This window comes from Perca flavescens, chromosome 3 (genome assembly GCF_004354835.1).
Source record: "Perca flavescens isolate YP-PL-M2 chromosome 3, PFLA_1.0, whole genome shotgun sequence".
Taxonomy (NCBI): domain Eukaryota; kingdom Metazoa; phylum Chordata; class Actinopteri; order Perciformes; family Percidae; genus Perca; species Perca flavescens.
The window spans coordinates 30347229-30364394 of NC_041333.1; the positions used below are offsets into that span (position 1 = coordinate 30347229).

The following is a 17166-nucleotide window of genomic DNA, read 5'->3' on the forward strand; positions in this document are numbered from 1 at the left end:
TGTACAAACAGAACCACAATTAGGGGAATAGTTTTACTTTTTGGAAAATAGGATTTATTGCCGTGTATTAGATAAGAAGATCTATATCACTCTTATATCTGTCTGTTCAAAATGAAGCTGGAGCCAGCAGTTGGTTACCTTAGCTTAGCACAAAGACTAGAAACAGGGGGAAACAGCTAGCCTGACTCTGTCCAGAGGTAAAACTAAATCTTATGAAGCTCAGCTCACTAATTTACATTTTTGTGTGATATTGATCTTCTCATCTAACTTTCGGCAAGAAAGCATATTTCCCAAAATCTCAAACTATTCCTTTAGGTGGAACCATCAGGTATATCAGCAACTTCAAACCAAAAATCCAAAAGCCATGCCAGCTGCATCTGCCTATTAAAGCCCTGTGATGTACCCCACTGTGATGTTGGTGACTATACACAAAGACAGAGAGAAAATGAAGAAAATCCCACACTGCATGAGGCAATGTGTGTACAGAAAGTATGCACCGATCTGGCAGCTAATGGAAACTACATCAACACACATTTGAGAACCACAAACACTGCAGCTCTGGGGACTAGAGGATGGATACCTGAACCAAGCTGGGCAGGGTTTGAACAGATATTTAGAAATGATGTTCGGGTTCGGGTCGTGCTCGGTCACATCAGCACGATAAGGCATTGAACATTTTAATTAAAAAAAAGCTTATTATGTAGGTGCGCGCCTGTGCTAAAGTGCGCTTGTTGCCCCGTGCTTAATAAAAGCGGGCTTTCCAAATAAACAAACGTATGTGTCATTAGTATGAGAAAAAAAACGAGATTTTAACTTTGGCGGGCTCGGGTCGGGCTCGGACATAAATATCTTAATGCCTGTCGGATGCGGGCCGGGCTCGGACAGAAAAATGCGGCCCGATCCACACTCTACTGGGGACACAGATAAAGACGGAGGGACACTAAGGGGATTTAGGGCTTAAGAAACTGTTTGGGGAATGAAAAATGTCTGTTGGGCAGTGAAACACTTAAAGCTACACTCTCCAACCACATTGTCCAAGCTAAAAATAAACCCAGTCGGGCGCCTGGATTTGGAAGAGAATTGAGTGAGCGCAGCACAAAGGACAGATCTAGGGTCTGGTCCATAACAAAAAGAAAAATTGAGATCAGAAGTTTAATTTTTCCAGCTTACAAATAAAAACAATACTTGAAATACACACTGGACATGAGGGCCAAAGTCAATTATCCTATACAAATAACACAGTGAGGTTTAGGGACACACACACATCACTTACTCCCCCCTCACCATCTGTTTCAGACTGGATACTGAGGACCTGCGAACCTGTAGCCTGACGTCGTCATACTCAGATTCTAGTCAGAATATGAATCTGATACTACTCCATGGGGCTGTGATTATGGGGTGTGTTTCAACCGAACCAGGAAAGAAAATGCCTCTGCACTCAATTGGATAGACCTACAACCAATCAGAGCAACGGAGACAGACGTCACAGAAGCTGCAAGTCAAAGGCGGGCTTCGACAGAGTAAAGGCCGAGGCGGCAGTTTCCGTGTCGTGCGGACGGGTGTGGCAATGTGTATACATGCGTGATCACAGTTCTCTGTTCGAGCATAGGGGGTAAGCTTCACTTTAGAACTCGAACCTCCTATGGCGCCAATTTGATGCTACCAAACAATCACCCGCTGTTAGCATCCCATTGACTGGCATTCATTTTGATGTCACTTTGACAGCGAATAACTTTACATCTGAAGCGTTTAAAAACTTTTTTTGACCATTGTTTATTTCTAAAGAAACACGACAATGTATAAAAGGCTCCATTACCTTGTGTCTCACGTTATGGCTCCATAGCAGCCGTTTTTATAAAATTAGGCTAACGATTGTGTCATAACCACGCAACTTACTGTCTCACAGTAGAGGAATTATCATACAGTACAGGAGAAGCTCACAGGCAGTTTCGACTTACATGAGCTGTTTAGGTTTAATTACTAATGTTAACTAGCATGTTAGTTAGTAATAATTAGCCTGTGCCTATGTTATCTCCTTACATACACCTACGCTCTCCGTCTCTGTAAGATTGGGAATGATTGAGATTTCTCTTGGCACAGCTACCAGAAGACTTACAACTTTCAGACAGGTTGCTCACGTCACATCTACGTCGTCTCTCTCAGTTGGAGGCTGCGCAGTAACGCTCAGCGCTCACCGGAAAAGTGTTTCTAATATCCTTCGCTGGTCTCTGTCCAGAGCAACGGGATCTGTTGGTCCAGTTTATATACTGTCTATGTCCACAACGGATCAAGTCCAGACCGAACTTCTCAACCTCAAATATTGTGGGTGGGGCTAAGTTTGGCTGGCATCCAGGCTAGCGAACCTGACTCACCACTTGAATTAATGTATTTCAATATGGACGCCACACACACACACACACACACACACACACACACACACACACACACACACACACACACGAAAAGTAAGCTACTTCATTTAGGATTAACTGTCTGGCAGTAAATCTGCTTCTACTGTACGTTGACAGAACATGGGCTGCAGCAGAGACCTACAGCTCTGATCAGCACAAAGCTAGCCAAATAAGTGACTGTGGTACAGACTGTGGGATTCAACTATTATCATCAGTTAACAGCTGAATATATTTATCTATTCATGTACCAGAGAGACTTTAGAGGAATCTAGGCCAAGCAGCCCAAAGCAAAGCAGTGAACTTGGGTCAAATTTAGCCTTGCAAAAATGTTTTACTCACTCTCCCAAGGGTTACACAGAGTGATCTGTCACTACGTTATATTTTTGTTTTGATTGTTGGGGCCAAAGCATGCAACTTGCTGTCAATCTACCAACATCATTTGGTATTGGGTGGCTGAAATAGGTAGAAATTGTGTTGAGTTTTGGATGGCAATGTTGGTCGGTCGGCTGCACTTTGTGTTCAGTGCTAATTAGCTAATGTTAGCATGTTTACACGCTGAACTAAGATGGTTAGTGGTTAACACTATACTAGCTGAACATCAGCATGATTAGCATTTTCCTTATAAGCATGTTAGCATGCTGAAATTGTTGTAAAAGTAGGCCTATTGTTTTGGGCATGTTTGTGCCTTCATTACAAATAGTAGAGATGATAGAAAACGAGGGAGAGAGAAACACAACAAAGGTCGCCGTCCAGACTTCCCAGAGTCCTTTGTGATGACTTTGAATGTCTTGTTTTGTCCAACCAATCGTCCAAATCCCAAATATGTTCAGTGTCATCATTGTGTTCCTGCCTTTTTCCAGGTAACTGACTCTCAACCTGCCTGCACACCTGCAGCTACATGGATTATCCTCCAGAGTTCCAACTGCCATCTAGCCAAGAGAGTTCTCTGCCAGATCGCCTATTGTGCGTCATGGCCTTCCAGCCATCTGTCTCTCTGTCTGCCTGCATAAAGGGCCTGCTTATGGGCTGGCTTTGCCCCTCGCTCTTGTTTGCCTCTCCTGTCTGCCTACCTGTTGCCAAATCTTATCCTGTCCAAATAAACCCTGTTTTAATCCTATTGAGTCTGCTTCTTGTTACCTGGACTACAGACGTTCCAAGCATTATAAGAGGTCTGAGAGGTCCTCTCGAGACAACGTGCATACTACAAGACAAATCAAAATCTTAATTAGGCTCAAATATAACACTTATCGATTCATCCAGTAAAAAATGCCCCCTTATCCTCCAAAACCCAAAGATATGAAATGTACAAGCAGCATATCTTCACTTTTAAGAAGCTAGAACTTAAACCTACATTGTGTAATTTTTTTGTTGATTCTTAGCAAAAAAAACCTTTGTTCTTTCACAAATATGTACTCATTCATATGCAATTACTTCCACCAACTAATCAAAGTATTCTTGTAAGCGTAGAATCTGACATTCAGAATCATTAAAAATATATACGAGCGACTCGCTCGAATGACGGCAGCCATGTAGCGCCTCCAAATACATTCAAATACATTAGCCAAAGAGGGACATACCTCAGCATTTCGCCCTCTTACACCTATTGGCACCGTGACAAATGCAAGGGGGAGATAACTCGCCAGGGAAGCAAAAAAGAGAATTAAAACGACAACGCGGCAGGCAAAGCAACAAGACCAAAGTTAATATTGGTGTGGCTAGAACAGCTGCGTGTAAACGATGGAGAGAGCTAATTTTGGGTTCGGCCACCGTAGGAGGAAGGGCTAGAAAGTAATATTCATTTGGTTGTCATATAGAATTTTACCACTAGATGGGAGAAATTCTTACACAATGTAGCTTTAAGAATGTTTTTCTTTTTCCTTGAGAAATGACTTGAATGAATCCCATCACTTCCTGCAACAACTAGACCTATATATATTTGTTAGAACTTTAATGAAGTTAATAATTAATTTATGAATGTTCTAACAAATGGTCCCATTAAGGTGTTCAGACCAAAAGCAAAGCGCAAATTCCTCGCGGTGCAATGACATACAAAGTCGCGAATACATGAATACGAGTCCATGTTTTGCGAAAGCCCATCAGCATTGAGATAGCACTGAGTATTAGAAATGGAGAAAAAACGTATTGCCGCTGTCTGTGGGTATCCATAGCTCTATGACTCAATGTCAGTTCTGCACAGACAGAACAAAATAGGACAGGGCTTGGAGAACAGTGAGCAAAGTTGCAAAATACTCCAAAAAACACTCCAGCGCTGTTCTCGCACGAGTAACGCAAGGCAATAATTTGCCTCCATATGAGACCTGCAACATCAACACTAACATACTGATGAGTGGCAACAAGGTTTGGTGTCAGTTGTTTACACACCTTTTAGTGATTTGACTTTTATTTTATTTGGAAGCTTAGGGTTATCCACAAAACACAGCTTGGGTTTACAATGGGATACACTACTTACTCCATACTACAACTAACTGTAGTCCATGTCTACATCTTGTTAAAAGCATGTTAGTAGTCTAGATATCTCTCATCTGGTTGATGCACCTTTCACATCACTTTTTTTTCACATCTATTATGGACATTCCTCTCTTCGATGGGATTTGAAAAAGTAACTTATGAACTACACAGTCAGTGATCTCAACAGACGTCAACATGCAGTTTCTTTGGCAATCACTTACATCCCCAGTTCAAATTTGATAAAAACAAAACTGGTTCCTAAAGCACTTTATGATCAGGGCAGAAACATAAACATAAATCCATATTTCTGTTAAAAACATACCATTTGTGCTCCAGTTGATGTCTGTGTACTCTTTTTGTAACATATTAAACCAAACTGGCCAATAAAAAGCAGTAACTAGCTTTCCACAGAGCTGAAAGTAATTAGGTTGGCTTGTTCCACTTCATTCCCCCACCCTCTGCATCTTTGTCACCATCACTACCCTAACACATTCCCTGTGGTACATCTGGATATTTAAGCACAGCTGTTCTCTGTAACATCAGGATGTGCTCACACTTTTATAATTATCATTACAGTACATGGCCCTAAAACACACAGCAAACAACCGTGCACAGTACGATTTTAATCCTGCATTCATTGATATTTTGGTCATTTAAAAGAAGCAGAACAAACCCAAAATAATTATGTGTGGGTTAGTAACTAAGAGTGACCCCTTTTATATTACTCAGTCATTTGATTCACAGCTAATATGAAAATATGTAATATAGCATCTCCAAATAAGGACATGCTGGGGATTATCATGAGATGCAGATACAAATTCCGATAAAAAAAATAAGACTGGTGATATATATTTTTTTACCGTCAACAACTCGCATAAAAGACCAAGAAAAACAATGAATTGATCCTACGAAAAGCTTGTGTGATATTGCTTATTCCTCTGTGCCATAGGTTCAGATTCAGATAGAGCTTCATTGTTGTTTATTTTACAACATACCCCATCCTGGTGCTGTACGTGGTACGTGGTGCACCAACTTGGTATTAATTGTAGATTAATACACATTTGGTGTCTGAAAATAGTAACACATTGTTGGTTTTGACCACCTGTTTCCCACATGTGCTTTGTATTTTTCCACTACTTTGCACTTACTTTTCACTAGTTAATGCAAATGAACTGAGGGAAAAAAGAAGAAAAAAACACCATGAGGCTGATGAGGCTACCTCTCACTGTCTGGGTAAGTAGTCTACAACCACTTCCCACAGAGGCCCTGGAGGTTTGTGTGTACCAACCCAACTCTACACAGCATCCCATGAGTCAAAGTGCGCTAATTAGTTAACAAAGCTGGTGCAGCAATGCCCTCGGCTCTCCGTGACGCGTGGTTTGAGACCACTGATCTAATTGTGACAGCTCATATTCTCCTCCCATGCTCGGCTGCCCCTCCTTTCTGTCTCTGCGTGTTGATTATTCCAGAAAGGTAAAATCACTCACATCTCGACCTTCTTCTGATGTGCCACAAACATGGGGTAATGTTTCTTTCCCATGCTCCACCCCTTCCCTCTCTCCCTTTACCCAGATAATCTACTACTTCTGTCCAACAACACTCTGTCGTCCTCAGTTTAAAGCAATAAACAAGACTAGGCAAGAGTAGTAGTGTGCAAATAAATAGCAGATGAGACACTTGGAGAGCTCATGATGTATTTGGCTTCAGACCAGAATCCCACGCTACAGAGAGAGAGAGACACACCCCCGCTTCGAACTGAGGTCACCTAACCCTGTTTGGACAACAACCAGCAGGGTGGTGGGACGGAGGGCTGGGTATGTCATCTGAGACATACACATATATCCACTGTGACTTCTTCACATATTATATTGTTACTTTGCAGATGATCAGAGGTTCAACAGTTAGTTACTGTTGCTATGGCTGTCAGGCTTCCCATTCTAGTGCAGACTAGATCATCTGTCAATCTGGGAAAGAAACACTTTAATCTTCATATTATGACTTAAAGGTGCTGTAGGTAGGATTGTGAAGATCCAGGATTTAGCCAAAGAATTTGAACATCGACAACTTCTCAGTCCCTCCCCCCTTTCCGCTAGAGCCCAAACGGTCTCCTAAGCCCCTCCCCCCACAAGGGAGAATGAATGTGTGTGCATGAGCATTGATTGACACGCAGTAAGACACTCCCCCTGGCCCTGATTGGTGTAAATGAACAGGGAGCGGTGGATTTTTGCAAATCACACTACAGGCTGTAGGTGGTACCAGAGGAGCCAGATTAGTTTTTTTTAAATTAACTGCTTTGTGTAGTTCTACTGGAACATAGGGTCAGTTTCAGCAAATATGACAGAAAGTTAGTTTTATAAGTCTTACCTACTGCATCTTTAAACGTGATCCTGGTAATGATCCACAAACAAATTAGCATTTTTTTAAATTACACACTTTCTGGAAACACCACTATAAAATGTAACCCTAATAGTTTCTTTCACACCTTGTTGCTCATCACAGCCTACCTGTAGCCTATTGTAATTAGAAATGTAGAGCTCCAGGCGGTTTGGATGGAGACACAGGGGGAGGACTAGCAGGAACAGATGGTCCTGGAGGAGATCTTAGGGAGAGATTTTAATTGATGGACGATTTTTTAGGGGACTGCGTGACTTGTTTCAATGTGTACATCTCATACACACCTGTTGATTTAAAATTCAGCAAATTTGGTGCTTTAGCAGGTGCTTGACAGTGAGCAACATCAGTTTAACTAAAATATGTTTCACCGTTGCAGCCTTGGGTTGAAAATGTGATTGTAAATCTTTTTTTAAATTTTTAGGAATTACTACTTTCAATGCAATCTTATAGTTTTAAACTTGGTTTCAAAAAAGTATCAAAGTATCGATGCTTTTAAAGTGCCCATATTATGAAAAAGAATTCTGGGATTTGGGGTGTTATTTTGTGTCTCTGGTGCTTCCACATGCATACAAACTTTGAAAAAAAAAACATCCATGCTGTTTTGAGCGAAATATGGGTTTCTGAATGTATCCTGCCTTCAGTCTCCAGATAAGCTGTTCAAAATCTGCAGGGCTTTCTATGTCGCTAGCCGAAACGAAGGGGCTAACCGTAACATGCTAGCGCTAGCATGCTAGCTCGTCCTTAATGGCAAAACATTGCTACAACACACACTAGTTCACCATAATCTACAAAAGAACTACTTACATGTCCCTGTTCTGCAGGTATTCCACGCAAAGTTGAAAGTGCGCCCTTGTTTAGAAGAAGTCTAAAATCCTGCCTTGTAACTGACTGAAGTTGTTTAAACAGCTAGCTAGCTGATATGATCCTTACCTACTGTAGCTACTGTGCATGTGCGACTGCCAACAAAGATGTTACAGCAGTGAGAAGTCTCATTCTGTAGCTAAAACAGAGACCTGAACACAGGGTGAAAAGAGGAGCTGCAGTACAACAATGTGCAGTACAACAAAAATATGGTGTTTTTTGAAAATTAAACAATGTAAACCTATTCTGGTACAACCTCAAAATACAATTATGAACCTGAAAATGAGCATAATATGGGCGCTTTAAAAACCGTACTGGTAAGATTCTTAAACTCTGCTTGTACTCTCTATGACGACATCATTATTTACCTTGCTACCACTTTTCTGCTATTGTTTCTTTCTCAGGCATGAACAGAAGGTCCCCTGGTATGGCCTAGCTGAGTAGGCCTATGATACTGTTAGTATTATAATGGAGGGAAGAGATGGACCAGATATTCTCAGAAATATATTCTGGAACCAAAAGGGATAATTCCCTCATCATGCCCAATGTTCCCATGCTGATAGTCTGATGACCTACGCACGCCTCATCAAAATAATATCTTGTGAGTCATAAGCTACTCCTCCAGTTATCCCCAGAAATGCAGTCTGCACAAAGACACAGCCTGGATTTCATATTGCGTCTCTGAAAATGCCACTTTTGTCTCAGCTCTTCTTGAGTCTATCACCACGAGGCTTAACAAATTTCACCTCCATCCCTCTGTGTCTGTCTCTGTATCTCTATATGATTCGTCCAGCCATCCATGTCATGCACGCTCTCCCCTCTCTGCCTGAATCTCTCCCTCAGAAAGATCTGAAACCACCCACTTGTTTCCTGAAACAGCCTCACAGGTGATTCCAGGTGAAAGTGACTACGTGTCTCAAGGCGCATTCTCTTCAGACATGAAATGTATATAAATGAAGGTGGGGGAGAAAGATTATACAGGGATGTTTTGACATAATACACTGCATTAAAAGTACATGGTGTATGGCTTCAAATGCTGTCCTTGTTTCTCCTCTCCCTGTCTGCCTGTGTTTCTTTCTGTTTCTGGCACACAGGTCACCTTTTGCCTCCTCTTTCCTCTCCTCTCCCCTTCACCTTCACCACAGAAGGTGAGAAAACAACTCCTCCTCCCTCTCCTCCTGTGCAACAAGCTTTACACAGGTAGCATAGAGTGTGTGAGAAGTTATGTTTGTGTCCGCCTGACTATGGACCTTTTTAACAGCAGACATTTTGACTTGTCATAGTAGGAAAAACACAGCTGAAATTCATAACCTTAACAATGGCTCAATTCCATCAAGTGTCCGAGTAAGCTATTTCAGTGAGCACAATACCAGGGCCTCTCCTAAGTGGAATGCAGCCATCATTAATGGTTTTGAATACACCTGTGTTTTTCCTACTATGACATGTCAACATGTCTGCCCTGAAAAAGGTCTATACTGTTAACACACAAAAGATGAGCAGGAGGAACATTTCATGGTAGATGCATGCCTATTCTCTGTCTGAATTGTGACATATTTCAAGAGACATCACTGACTGCAGAACTTTGATCTAATCACGTGCCGTCAGGAGCTGTGTTTATGCAGATTTAGTCACATTCCAAGCAATCACTCGAGCATCTGATTACATCTGATTACCAGAGAGGAGGAGCTTGGGAAATTAGCTGCTTGAGTGTTCAGGTGGAATAACAAATCCAGCAAATACAATGTTCTCCATGGCACTGGTTGGACGCCACTTGCCCAGCTGCTACATCAGCTCCTGCTGAAGCAACATCACTTATATTGTTCCCTCTTGTCCAGGTGACCCACATGAGTATCTGTCTGGCAGTGGTGGTTCTGCAAAGTAACTACTATCAAAGAAATGTAGTGGAGTAAAAAGTATAATATTGGCTTCCAAAATGTAGTGTAGTAATAAGTAGCATAAAATAGAAATACTCAAGTAAAGTACAAGTACCTCAAACATGTACAGTACTTGAGTAAATGTACTTAGTTACTTTCCACCATTGCTAAATCCACAGAAAATCCAGGTGACCCATATGAAGCTTAGCTCCGTTGAATGAAGACAGAAATTAGGAGAAATCTCATTACAGTAAATTAGAAGAAAACTATTAACAAATTCAATAACTTGATTACACTATATTCAATTACTTTGAGGGCTGATCTGTAGCATAATCAGCAGCTCTTTTGCATTTCCCTTTCACTTTTTGTGAAACCCTTGATACTAGCAATGACCCAAATGAATAACATGAAACGGTTGATCATAATGCAGAGAATGCTATTAGCAAACTGCTACCCTCCAGACAGACAGAGTTAGCGACGAGCTGGTGAACACAGTGGAGCATTTAGCAGCTAAAGAGACAGATTTATTTTCTCAGGGAGCTGGTGGAGACCAAAGACAGAGATAAAAGGAGAGTGAATATTGAGTTTACATTTATTGTGTGGCCAGAAACACAACTCCAAATGAATGCTAAAGCTAATCAGTGTCTGCTGGATGTAGGTACCTTCCTGTTCACACACTAGCACAAAGGTGCCAAATTCCATACTAATTTTAAGCAGATTTTAACGATACGATACGATACGATACGATACAACTTTATTGTCAGCCAAAGGCTGAAATTCTTTGTACATTAAGTATGTATTAGGGTCACACTGAAAATGGAAATAAGTATACTCCAAAGAGTCAAAAAGCAAACAACCCATATTTGAGTATACTGTGGATGTACAGTACTAAAATTAAAACAAATTATGGATGGTAGTGAAACAACTCCAGGAACGCCACAGAATACAATAAATGACATTTTTGCTGTACCTTTGTGAAGTTTAATTGGCAGTAGCATCCTAAAGTTGCAGTTTGATTGATGTCTGGCAGCACAAGTATTATTTCATGTTAGTATAAAACAAATATGTTGATCCCTGCTGCTATTTCTCTGCCCCCTAGTGGCCAAAAATTGTTTACTACATCTTTAAGAGCGGTATAGTTAAAGCGATGATTCGGAGTAATTTCACCCTAGGGTCCTTTGCACCATGACCTTGAGCCAAACACCCCCCCCAGAAGCTTTTTTCACCTGGGTCGAACATTGGGAGGGTTAGCGTAGAGTAGCGTTATCAGCTGAATACCATAGCGCAGGGGCTAATGGACCCAGGTTTGTATCTCGTAAATGACCTCACTAATAATGCCCGAAATGATACCAAACTTCTACACTAGTACAAATAGGTTATGCATTCATAAAACGATGGATTGGAAAGTTTGTAAGTACACCAGAAGTTTATGTAAATAACACTTGCCTGTTGGCTTCTTGTCTCTGCTGCTACTGCTGCTGTTGCTACTGAGTGCTTAGGGCCGTCTACAAATTACAACACCGAAAAGAGATACGACAAAAATATTTATTAATTTAATGATTAAATAGGGTAATGTCTCCAAACTTACCTCAATTATAACTTGTCTCCTGCTAGTTATACTACAGCACTTACTTTAAAAAAAAAAAATTAAATTAATAAATATTTTTGTTGTATCTCTTTTCGGTGTTGTAATTTGTAGACGGTCCCTAAGCACTCGTCTTACAGCAACAACAACAACAACAACAGCAGAGAGCAGAAGCCAGCAGGCAAGTGTTATTTACATAAACTTCTGGTGTACTTACAAACTTTCCAATCCATCGTTTTATGAATGCATAACCTATTTGTACTAGTGTAGAAGTTTGGTATTATTTTGTGCATTATTAGTGGGTCATTTACGAGATACAAACCTGGGTCCATTAGCCCCTGCACTAAACTATTCAGCTGATAACGCTACTCTACGCTAACTCTCCCAATGTTCGACCCAGCTGAAAAAAGCTTCTGGGGAGGTGTTTGGCTCGAGGTCATGGTGCAAAGGACCCTAGGGTGAAATTACTCCGAACCATCACTTTAACTGTCTACTGTCCACCAGAGGCTGGAAAATTAGCAACTTATCCATATGTGAACATACATATAATCCATGAGAAAATGAGTCAACCCAAACTTCTATCTTAAAGAAAAGAATTTCCTAGACCGTCTGAAACGTCAATTTAGCTGAATAATGTGAAGAAGAAAATGTGACTGAAAATGTGGCCTCCATTCAGTTATTCATCTAAAATACGTTGGGAACAATCAAGAGTTACTTTGTACAAAGTGTCTTTATCTGTGTCAGGCAGCAGTGCAGCCCAGTGGGTAATACCATTATTCACAAAGCTACAAGGGGTCACTGGTCCACTGGGAGTAAACATGAGTCACATTGAGGCACAAACAAATGACAGTTTTGTGTTGTGGAGGAGGCTGGCAAAGAGGTGGCAAAACATCAGCCCTGCTTTATTTGATTCAAATGGCCATATGAATTTATATTCAGTCATGCCGATGCATTAAAAGTAGATGACTGGTGGGGCACCATGTCACGTTGCAGCAGTGAGCTTTACATCATGGTCACACACAGCAAAGGTTACATTCAAATGTCTTCATATGAGTGCTGCATGATGCGAGGAGGAACTATCATTTTTCTAAGCAAGCATATGTTTTGTAGATGAGAGTGGACAGTCCACAGCTTTTTAAATTTTTTGGAGATGTGTTGAAGCAAGAAGGAAGTGGTGGGATTAAACGTGTTCCACTAAACCATCTGGGCTCACATTCAAAATTTGCTCTCTATAAATTCTCTATAAATTTTTTTCTCTATAAGCCATGTGAGAGCATATCATTCAAATTGATTCATAGCCTGAATCACCTTTTCTACTGAATCTTCCATTGTCTCCTACTCACACAGCATCACCGCTGGTTCTGTCATAATCTCATATATTTTTAGAAATGTATTTTAGTTAATTTAGTTTCCCTGTTTTGTAACAGTTATTGTAAAGCCAGCAACAGCCTCAGGGTGACTATGCTGCTCAGTGAGGGAAGGCAGAAGCGTACAATCCGGGAGGCAGAGAGAATGATTCAGAGGACGAGTCAAGGGAAAGAGAAAAAAACATTTGGATTAAAGTGAGAAAAGGGAGAGAAAGAAAATGAATCCAAGTGCTTCTGAAGTGCTCAGATTAATTTTGAAACTGAACCTTTATCATCTCTAGTATGTAAGCCAGCATTAATATTAGACTAAAGACTGAAGTTAACGCTCCCGCTCTAAATCATTTTGAAAACTGCGAGCATGTGGGCTGCTCAAATTCCAAGCAGACATATATGATTACATCCTTTCATACTGTTATGTTGCTAAAATAAAATGTAATGCAACAACTCTCTTTCTTTATTTCCGGGAACCCGAAGCACAAAAAACAGCGCACACCTACGGTGGCCTCTCAGTGTCAAAAATGTGCAACGTGACACAGGCATGCTGAATAATAGAACTAACAATGTGCGACATAAAACAGTCATCCTGAATAACATAACTAGAGCTGTATATATGTATACTCTATGTATTACATGAACACAACACATACACATTATTTTTGCAGTGAGTTCAAGTGAAGCCAAATAAGAGGGACTGAAAACAGTGTCAAGACAAAGGGAAAAGTCCTCTTCTATGCACGATAATACAGGTCTACCCGCTCTGTGGATACCAGTCCAGAGGGAGAAAAGGGCTGTGCACTGAAGAAAGCAGCAAGACAACATATACAGGACATAAATCAACTGTGAAATTATAGACATAAGGAGGGATTTACAGTGAAAACAATAGCATGGGAAAATAGAGGGGCAAGATGAAGACAAAAAGCCACAGCAAGGAACTGACAGCAAGGTAAAGCGATACAAATGTTCTAAATATAGCATACACTTAAACTGATAATAACTTTTTTACAGTAGGTGGCTAAAACAAGTTGTGCTGTTGCCCCTGTCTACAGCAGTACATTGCATGCAGTACATTTCTTAGCCTCCCTGTCGGTACTTCTGACGCGCCGGTACTAGCTTCTCCTTTCCACAGTCCAGGTGTTTTAGCTGCTCTGCATCAGTAGGTCTTTGGAAAGCTTCCACTGACTCACCATTCTTTCATCAACACATAATATTAACTTCCTGTACAGTCAGAGCCTTCTCCAGGAGCTGATCAGCATAAAGAAATGCTTGTGAGAGGTTCGCATCAAAAGCAGCAGGGTACCAGCTGTTCAATAAATGACTTCCTACAGGCAGGAAAATGGTTTCCAAACTAACAATGCTACATTTCCAATAATTGCTTTTTGCCTGATTCTCTGTCTAACATGTCTCCGTCTAAAGTGGCTTTAGGCTATCACAATAATACATGTTTTCTGAATATCAGCCATCAACTGCTTCAGATTAAAACTGTGGCCCTTACTAGTGGAACCCTATATTCACCTTAAAATGATTCCTGTCCTCACTGACAAACCAATGTAAATATATTAGGGCTGTCAGTTTAACGCGTTATTAATGGCGTTAACGCAAACCCATTTTAACGCCGACAATTTTTTTAACGCATACACAGTTAAAGTAGGATTAACATTCTTTCAGATCTAGCTAGACCGGAAGCAAAATTATGGATCCCATTATGGCCACGCGGCATAAACAGTCAAATGAAAAATAACACTCAGTAGCCTAGCTAACCCGTTTCACACACACAGACAGACGGAGACAGGCAGACATACACACAAACAAACACAGACACACACACACGCAAAACGGCTGAGCGGAGACACGGGAGAGTGGAGAGGATCGCAAATCGAGAAGAGGAAAGAAAACACTGAGAAACACCGCGAGACGCTAGTTAGCTTGGAAACAATCTAAGTGGAATAACGAAGCTGAAGAGGTGTAGCTACACTACGGCACTTTTCCTGTCTAACAGCAGTGGTTTAGAACAAACGTTGTGCTAGTGTGCCTGGCTAAAGTTGGAGCTAACGGACTAGCTAGCTAGCTAAAGTTGGAGCTAACGGCGGAGAGTTGCTGGTTCGGAGGACGCTGATTTTGGACTGGAGAGGACGACAGCGTGTTTCCCTGCTGAAGAGGACTTTGCTGTAGCTGGTGACTGGTTTTTGTGTTTGAGCTGTGTTTCTTGGACTAACAGCTAACTGTAAATTGGATTTCTGTGTGTTTGCTTCACTGAAGAAGATAACGTCCTGCTGGCTGCTGCACGTCCAGATGAGCCCGCAACTTTTTCTTTTTTTTTTTCTTCTCGGCGTGTCTGTGTGTGTGGATAGGTTTGTGTTAACGCAGTGGTTTAATAGGGTTTGAGTAAGTTTTACATTGAAATGCTGTAGGGAGGAATCATTTTGTGTAGCTGGAGTGTTTTAAGTGGAAACTGATAGAGAAACGGGTAAAGGGGTAGCTAGTTGTGTGTAATATCATTTGAAGAAATATTGCAGTTAGCCTATTTGAAGGCTAATTCAGGGTGTGATTTGTGTTATGTTTTTTTTTGTTATTCAATCTAACGGCTAAATGTTATTTATACATTTAAATTATTGTTCAGTAAGCAGTACCTTTTTTTGTTAAAGAGTTGTCAGAGGTCAGTTATTCCAATACAGCACAATAGATTTGCTGGTTAAAAGTAGGGTGGTATATGACTAATCCAAAATAGGTAAACCTTTGTGGTAGCTACCTTAAAGAAATGAACCCAAACACTTCATCATTCCAGTCTAAAGTTACGTATGGCAGCTTGGGCATTGCACTTGACAATGCAAGTTTGTCAAGTCAAATATCCTATATGGCTTTAATAGAAAAATGTATTTTGAAGCATCGTGATGCATCGAGATATCGAATTGAATCGCTGACCTGATAATCATAATCGAATCGAATAGGTAGACCAGTGAAGATTCACACCTCTAGTAGCTAGTAGGCTCGTCACGGCGATTAGCTTCGGAGCGAGTAGTGACTCTACAGTCAGTGAGAGAAACAAAGTGTCTCCTCTGTTCTTTCTGACCACGGTGGGAAACCTGTAGCAGGAAAAGTTAACCCTCTCCCTGATTTTACGTTGGTTATGGAGAACAAGAACCAGGAAATGAGTCGGGGGAAACCATAATCGCTATGACGACCAGCCACGCTCGCCTCAGGCATGAGGAAGTACTATCTGCAGTGGAAAATGGAGGTAACAGTGTTACATTACGTGACAGATCATTAGTTCCAAGTGAGAATGTTAGTGTGAAATCTGAACACTACGTATATGCCAATGTTGTTTTAAATAAAAAAAAACATTTGCACAAAGCAAGCCGATCCACTTTTCCAACGAAAAAATATAATGGGACAAAAAGAAATCAAGGGACAATAGAATAGATACAAATGTGTGATTAATTGCAATTAATCGTGAGTTAACTATGACATTAATGCGATTAATCGCGATTAAATATTTTAATCATTTGACAGCCCTAAAATATATATCAGGACTAATATCCTCCCTGCTTGGTTTTGCCTGCTGGTGAGACGAAGCAGACGAGGCACAGACATCTACACTCAACTTCTCTCCCTGCTGGCGGTCAGAACACAGGTGGGAGGCAGCCGGGAAATCTGTCGGAGCGGCAGTCACAGCCAGCCAATCAGCAGGCGGCAGACAGGCAGAACAATATGTTGGTAGAGAGACAGTACAAGAAGGTAAATGTATTATTATTATTTAAGGTGTAGGGTGATCATTTGTATGTGTCTGTATATGTGTGTGTGTGTGTGTGCGTGTGTGTATGTGTGTGTGTGTGTGTGTGCGTGTGCAGGTGTATAAAAGTGTGTCATGAGTTTCCAGGGCAAACATTGTTGTCCTCAGCAAGACCTCATTATTTCCCCTCCAACACCATGGAAATTAAATGAGCCATTTGGAGAAAAAAAAAAACACAAAGATGCAAGACCCAGAGGAAGAGGCAGACAGACAGACAGATTCAGGTCCAGGGAGAATGGTCGACAGACAGGCAGTTGTTTACTCGTTGGCTGTCAGTCAACATCTTGCCTGCTGAAGCTTTTTTGACTCACTGCTCCTAAAAGCCAGTGGATGCCTTACTGGACCTTTTCCAGACACAGTAGGAGCATGGCGGACAAAACTGGGGGGCAACCTTACTAGAGGAGACGTCTCAACTACC

General features: G+C 41.1%; 1 protein-coding gene across 1 annotated transcript in view; it reads right to left on the reverse strand.

Annotated features, from left to right (window-relative positions):
- lrrc75a (leucine rich repeat containing 75A) overlaps positions 1-17166 on the reverse strand; it is a 52516-nt gene that overhangs the window by 6559 nt on the left and 28791 nt on the right. The gene's annotated exons all lie outside the window — the stretch shown is intronic.